Below are 7711 nucleotides of genomic sequence, written 5' to 3'. Positions count from 1 at the left end.
AAAAAAAAAAAAAAAAGTCTCTGGGCTGAAACAATAGGCATCATATAATTATATTAAAAAGTGCATATTGTTTTCTGGGACATGAATACTGGCTACAGAAATCAAATTTCCCTCATTGGATGTAAAGAAATTACTTTAAAAATTGATTTATAAGAAGTTACATAAAACTAAAGCTGCAATCCTTTCTCTCCTGGAGGTTCTCTGAGATGTGTCTGAATACTGCTATCAGTGCTTGATTGCATCTCTGTAATTGTCTTTTTATGGATGGCTTTTTTTTTTCTTTTTCTCTGATGCATAGAAATGTATTAGCAAAATCAAGGTTCCTTCCAGAAATAAACAGATGCTAGATTAGACCATTCTTTGTATTGATGCACATCTGTCTTTGGAAAAGAGACGATTTTACTTAAAGAAATGGTTTTTGCCTTTTACGAAGCTGTTTTCTAGGTATCTGCCCTTAATAAAGCAAGCAATTAAACAAGACTTAAGTATTAAACAATATTTAAGCAGAGGAAAGATGGGAGATGTCACAGTGATACATGTGAGTCAGGTCGAAGTAATATGAAAATGAGCCATCAGTGCTGACTATTTAGTGACTAAATGTTGAACACAAGGACTCCAGAATGATTTCAGAGGTGAGGGTAATGGTATTGTCAACGCTGGGCTTCCCTTGTGGCTCGGCTGGTAAAGAATCTGCCTGCAATGCAGGAGACCTGGGTTTGATCCCTGGGTTGGGAAGATCCCCTGGAAAAGGAAATGGCTATCCACCTCAGTATTCTGGCCTGGAGAATGCTATGGACTGTACATGGAGTCGCAAAAAGTCGAACACCACTGAGCAACTTTCACTTTTCACTGTCAATGCTCCAAGTTAAAACTCCAATTAGAGACATTTATTCCAAGCTTTTCTAACTCTGCCCTTCTCAGGAGCTTCCTTGGCTCTCTCTGGAGAGGATGGAGGAAGTAGAGGGTCTTTCCCTCCCGGCTGATTTGACTCTGTGCCCCTGAATCTCGTGAACCCTAGCATCCCACCTGCACAAATGGACCCAAACACCGCAGCGCCTTGGTGATGGCGGGTCCTCAGAGATGTCTGCACTGCACGTGCCCCTGCATGCAGCACTACCTAACAGGTGGGCAAAACACCCAAACCACGCCTCTAGCCAGACCCCTGGACACATCCCTACCCTCACCCCATGGAAGGAATTAGCCTGCCCCCCTCGGAAGCAAGCAAGCAAGGGAAACTGTTGTTTATTTTTGCTCTCCTCTGCTGCAGCAGGGTCCCCAGTAAAGCCTTGCCTAAAGTTCTTGTCTGGCCCCTAGTCTATTTCTGTTGACTGAAGGAAGGCCAAGAACCCTGGTCGGTAACAAACTGAAGTTTCAGACTGTCTAGAACCTGCTGCCTTCATCTGGGAAGCCTGCAATCCTCCCCCAGGAACACTTATATCATGAGTCCCCAAGCAAAGAGGGCCTTCCCAGCTCCTCTAACATGGATCACACTGTCAGCCAAGATGGCTGATTGGCATTCTTGCTGTTTATGAAACATCCTGGAGAGGGTTTGATTAAATTTCCTTCTGTGGCTCATTTCAGGGACCAACAAGGCTTACAATCAGGAATTTTCTCCCATTACGGTGTTTAAAGCTTGTATACACCGCTGGAAGGGCTATAAACTTGGTGCAACTCTTTTTTGTAGGGAGATTTGGCAATATCCATCAAAACAGAAAATGTGTCCACCCTTGATGGAGTTACTCCACTTCTAAGAACTTAAACAACTACTTACAGAAATGTGGAAAGAGGTACGTATAAAGATGCTCACTGCTGTGCTGTTTGCAGATGGTAAAGCCTAAAAGCAGCCTGAACGTGAACTCCCCAGCATGGGGCTTGGAGTTCTGCATTTAGGGTCTAGAAGCTGGATCAGAACCTTCCTGAGGACCCCTGTACCTTTGAGATGGGGCCAGAAGTGATCATTAAGCACAGGTACAGTGGAGAATGAGGGGTGACCCTGAGGAGGCCACTGAGAAAGCTAAGGCCAGATGAGGTACCTGGAAGGGCAGAGTCCCCCATGAGCTCTACAAGCTGTTGTACCATGGGCCAAGCTCTGTCTCTAGGCGAGCTTCGGCCAATCCTCCTAGTGGTTTGAGCTTATCCAAAGCTCAAAAGAACCGGATGTGCATCCGTAACCGGGGTTTATTTGACAGGAGCTGGAGAGAACTGGCCAAAACCTTTGAACGCTTTAAGTAGAGTGTTTTCCAAGATCTTAAAACAAAATGTACCCAAGCGTTTAATGAGATTATTTTAATGCAGAACCTACAACCACCGTCTAGCATGTTGCAAACAGCTCTCCATGCTAATCAAACGCCTCTCATCTTTTTACAATGGATTCATGACTGGTTCATATAAAGACAATAAAAATTAAATGAGTCATGAGCTCCTAAATCATTCTCTTTTGGTCTTTTTAATAACTCACTTCCAAAGAAGAGCTGGCTTAGAGCGTATGCTTCATTAGAGTTATTTGTTCATGGTTTTACACCATTTAGGCATGGGAAAAAAGTGAACCTTTTAACACATCCTTCAAACACTGCCACAAATACTTTCTTCTAATGGGTTTTGTTTTTCTGCTTTTATCACTGTACTCTGCCTGTCGACATTTGAAAGCCCCAAATAGGGAGATTTGGTGAAAGAAAAAACCAACAAAAAAGAGTGGCTCTTTCAAGTCATTTACAATATACTAGGGTTTGTTGTGAGCTTTTTTTTTAAAGAAGAAGAATACAATAGAAAAATATCCTGAGAATATCTTGGCCAAACAACTCCATGTGCTGGTCTAAAAGCTTTCTGCCTTCTCTTTGCTGCGGCAGAAGCCAGCAGCTAATGAGACCTGGAGCACCAGACACACGGCTGCACCCAGAGTGGACATTGGGGCTCAGGTACTGTAGCCATTACTGCTAGAGCAGAAGGTGGGTCCAGCTGCCCCAGAGCGAGACCCTGGCAGTGCTGGGTGCTAGACGCTATTGTCCTAAGAGCAAGGAACCCATGAAGCTCTAACTGGGGTGTGCAGGTTGGCTGCAGGCTCTGGTAAGTTCCTGAAACCCGAGTGAAAGAATTCCACTTGCCTCATAGGGCTGTGATGAGGATTAAATGAGATGATGCTTCTGAATGGACTATCACAGAGACCGGCTCCCCAGACACAGCAGCATCTTGGTACCGATGGTAGAAATACCTGTGTTAACACTAGCAAGGATCTGGGGATCAGCTAATTTCTGGGACTTTGGGGATGTCTTCTCCCTGCTTCTGCTCCCCTCATGGGCAGCCCCTGTCCCTGGGGACATAAGGGACAGTGAAGAAGACAGTTACATGGCGAGGGCAGGTGACAGTGTTGGAGCAGGGGGTGCAGACTGGGTTTGGGGACGGTCCCTTCACTTCCTGAGTAGCTGCTGTGTGGTCTGGGCAGGGCGCTGAGGCCAGGATGGGCCCTGCTTCTGCAGATAGTGGGGCAGCCTCCCCCCACCCCAAAGAACACCCAGTGTGCAAGGCCTGGCTAGGTGAGGAGTGTATGGATCTGCTGCTGAGATGGGCCCCACCCTGGACTGAAGACTGGCTCTGAGCCCTTAGGAGACAAGAAAGATTGAGGCTCTGTTGTCTGGTGAAAAAGGGAGCTTCCTGGCTCCTGTGCACGACTCGTATCCCACAGGGCCCTGTCTCCCAGGTGATTTCCTTATCACAGCACTACATGACCCCAGGGCCCAGAGAACCCTCAAAGGGGAACCAGTTGGTCCCCTTCCTGCTTCGGTACCTGTGGTGAGGGCATCTCACTGCCTCCTAAGGCAGAGTCCTTCCCTAGTATAAGCTCCCCCCACAGGCTCTGGTTGTGGCCCCCGGGGATGACAGGGTGCCCTTCTCCCACGTGGCCCTGTGCTGTCTAAGCAGAGCAGGACAGAGGCTAGGCAGGCTGACCACAGGTCCACGGAGCTGGGGGTGCTGCTGAGAGGTGCCCATCACCCTGGCACACCAGCATAGGTACCCTCCTGGCCAGCAGCCTGGCCTGAGACCAGGGCACCTTCTGAGCTGGAGCCGTGGCCCTGGGTCCTTGAGGGTTTGAGGCGGGGGGTGCAGGGCCAGGTCTGAAGCTGCCAGACCCACAGGTGCTCCTGTAGAGATCCCAGCAGTTGGCTGGGAAATAAACAAATTATAGGCCGCCTTTGACGGTGCACGAGTAGAAACTGTCATGCAAACAGAAGGAGGCATCATAATCTGGAGACCCACTGCCGGGAGCGGGGCAGATTCCCACCCCAGCTGGGGGGCGCCGGTCTAGGGGGCCTTTGCACTTCTAGTATCCAGTGCTGCCCTCTGCTCAGGGAGGGGTTGTTTTTCTGGTTGCAGCTGAGTCAGGGCCCCTCATGGTCTGGGCTGCAGAGAGATTGAGATGTCTTGCTGTGGGGAGGGCTCAGGCATCCTTGAGGGGGAATACCAGGTCCCTAGGACCAGCTACACTGTGCTGCGCTGTCCCCTCGAAGCCAGGGAGAGTGTCTTTGCTCTATGCCTCTGGACTTGTCACTCGGTAAGTGAATCCAGAGGAGGGTTCCTCATGTGTGCTGTCTGGGCAACTGTGTACATACTGGCGACTCCTGACTGCTCCTGACAGCGACATCGCTCACTGGGGAATCTGAGGGGTTCCTCCTTGCGCGGCTCCGGGCTAAAGGGGCACATTTACTTTCTGAGCAAATATTATTCTGATGCTTGGGGCCTCCTTGATGTTGGCAACTCAGAAAAGTTTAATTACATGTGTCATTAGCATGGCATTCTGTAATAGCTCTGTGACCGAATTCATTAACGGAATTCTTAACAGATAAGACAAGACAAATTAATATTTTGTTGCCCATGAAAGCTTCTCATTAAGAGAATAGTGAAAAAGTGATTAATATTTTGTTGCCAATCAAGATGTCTCATACAAATGACAAAGAAAGGTGGCCCACACCTCTGTGCACTCTCTAATCTCCCCGCCTTGGGTTTTGTAAGCTGATCAGCTTTCCCCGTCAGTGCAGCATTTCGGAGCCAGTCACTCGTTACAAGGCCTGTGATCGTGTTGTGTTTCATCTCTGACTACGGCAGGAGCGGGTAGGCGCTGAGGTGCCACAGGCTGGGGAGCTCTACGAACCCACTGATCCCTGATCTTTGCTCTACCAGGGTAGCCCCCCTGGACTGTTCTCCCCTGACCCGTCTTGCTTCAGGAATGTCCTGTGTATCCTGATGACCCAGCCCTGCCCTGATGCAGCCTAATTTCCTCCTATGGCTACTCCCCTCACTGTCCAGAGCAGGGCTGTGCTTAATGAACCCCTGCTGTGTGCCAGTCACTGGGTGGGGTGCCCTCCTGTCAACACGCTCAGCCTGAAACTGCCCTCTTAAGGTGGACAACCTCATCTCCGCTGCCCCGCAGGCTCAGAGCAGGTGTATGGCTCACCCAGGGCGGCCCTGGACCCACTGGAGGTGCTGGTCAGTGTCTCCCCCTGGATGAATCAAGGCTGACCTGAATCAAGGTGACGACAGGCTGTGTCATCCCAGAGTCACATCTACCTGACGGGGGCCTCACCAGACTGCACTGACTGCTGGTTGGGGACTCAGGCTGCAAGGGGTTGAGAGTGCTGTCTGGTGGGAGAAGTAGTAATAATAGAAATAACGACAATGAGAGCATAATAGCATGGACATCATGTGCTAAGAACTTCATGTGTCTTTTAATCCTCATTATAGTTCTATGCTGCTGCTGCTGCTGCTAAGTCACTTCAGTCGTGTCCGACTCTGTGCGACCCCATAGACGGCAGCCCACCAGGCTCCTCCGTCCCTGGGATTCTCCAGGCAAGAACACTGGAGTGGGTTGCCATTTCTTTCTCCAATGCATGAAAGGGAAAAGTGAAAGTGAAGTCACTCAGTCATGTCTGACTCTTAGCGACCCCATGGATTGCAGCCTACCAGGCTCCTCCATCCATGGGATTTTCCAGGCAAGAGTACTGGAGTGGGTTGCTGTGAGGCAGGATGTATTATTCATCCCCTTTCCACAGAAGAGGAAACTGAGGCTTAGAGAAGTCAAATGCCATTTCCAAGGTCGCTAAGCCAGTAAGTGGTAGAGCTGAGACTTAAACCCAGGTCCCTTTGACCCTGGAGCCTGTTTGTGCCCTTCATGAGTAAGGCTGTGCTGTCACTCTCCTCTCTGGAAGGCAGGTATACATGTGTGTGTATGTATATGTATCTGTGTGTGTGAGTGTGTCGTGTGTGTGTTTGCATGTATCGGGCCAGGATCCCTGTGGGGCTAGCACTGCCCTGCGCCCTCACTTGGGGGTTTCTCAGAAGCACAGGGCCCTGCTTGCTCGAGGGCTGCTCACTTGCCGAGAGGAGCAAGTGTTTCCTGGGAGGTAACGAGAGGCCATTAATCTCCAGTTGCACCACAATTACCCAAATTGCTAACCTCTCTGTGAAAAGTAGAAATGCAATTGAGCTGGTGCTGGAGGCATGTTCGAGGGAGGGGAAAGACACTCAAAGTAATTTAATTAACTGATGGCAAGTGCATTAAAAGGAGCTCTGCCTTTGCCTTTATTTCTAATGTCTTTAAATAGAGCATCGAGCAATGCACATGGACGTTCAGACACAGGCGGGCCTGACCTAGATCTGAATTAATCACCACTGGCCAATCGTGGTTAAAAGCTGACAACCCACCTTGAGAGGTTCGCACACACAAATGTGCACCCCAGAAACACACATAGCACGCACGTGCACACATACATACACACCCTAGTCTTCACAAGCAGGATACTGCCTTCCCTTGCTAAGATCTCAGGGCAGCCCTGGGCATCTTAGGCTCAGAGGAAGAACTCTGCCCACTGAGCACCTGACCAGCAAGCAACCAGGCTTGTGCTGGCACTGACATTCAGAGGTGGGTGGATACTGTCTGTGCTCACTATAGAGGGGAAACTGCAAGGAAACCATCTTGCCTGGTGTGACAAAGGTGGGGGAAGGGCACTTCTGCCCAGCCCTGCCCAGGGCTGGACTCCAGAGTGACCCCCTCTGTTACCCTCTCTTTCCACAAAGCAGTCTCAGAGCTGGATGAGATCTTTAAGGTCATGGGGTTTAGCTGCCTTCTTATGGCTGGCAGCACTGTTTATCATGACCCTGAGCTTGTATGCCTCTAGGGACAGGGAGCTCACTATCTGATATGATGGGTCACTCCAGTGCGGGGCAAGGCTGATGGCTGGAGTGGTGCTCCATCCAAGCAGTTCCGATTGGTCTCTTTTTGGGGTGCACACTGGCCCTTTGTGCTAGTCCAACTCATGGGGTCACACGGTCCAGGCCAGTTCTCTCTGCTGGCACCTTAACCCCCACCTTACAGCTGCTAGTGTGAACTGACCACTGACTCCACAGGTCTTCCTTCTTGGGGCCAAGAGGCCCATTCTGGGTTGGCCTGTCCTGAGCCAAGGAGACCAGGGCTGCTTGTCTTCTGCCTGAAACTTGAATTCCTGTCACTGTAGCTCAAGACCTATAGACCATCCTGGCAGCACCCTGCATGGGTGACATTACTCCATTGTCTCACATGAACTCCTGGGAAACCACAGCCCCCTCGCCGCCTACCCTCCTTGTGCCAAACCTGGGCCAGTGCAGACTCTTCAATCCTTCTATTCCTCAAGGCCCACAGAAGGGAGGCACCACTAACATTGCTTTTCTAATAGATTAATTCACT

General features: G+C 50.0%; 1 protein-coding gene across 1 annotated transcript in view; it reads right to left on the bottom strand.

Moving 5' to 3' along the window:
* FSTL4 (follistatin-like 4) overlaps positions 1-7711 on the bottom strand; it is a 435284-nt gene that overhangs the window by 50110 nt on the left and 377463 nt on the right. The window lies entirely within an intron of this gene.

Source organism: Bison bison, unplaced genomic scaffold, assembly GCF_000754665.1.
Source record: "Bison bison bison isolate TAMUID 2011002044 unplaced genomic scaffold, Bison_UMD1.0 scf7180017864203, whole genome shotgun sequence".
Taxonomy (NCBI): domain Eukaryota; kingdom Metazoa; phylum Chordata; class Mammalia; order Artiodactyla; family Bovidae; genus Bison; species Bison bison.
Note: the sequence above shows the minus strand (reverse complement) of the source record. Positions and strands in the feature narration are given on the sequence as shown.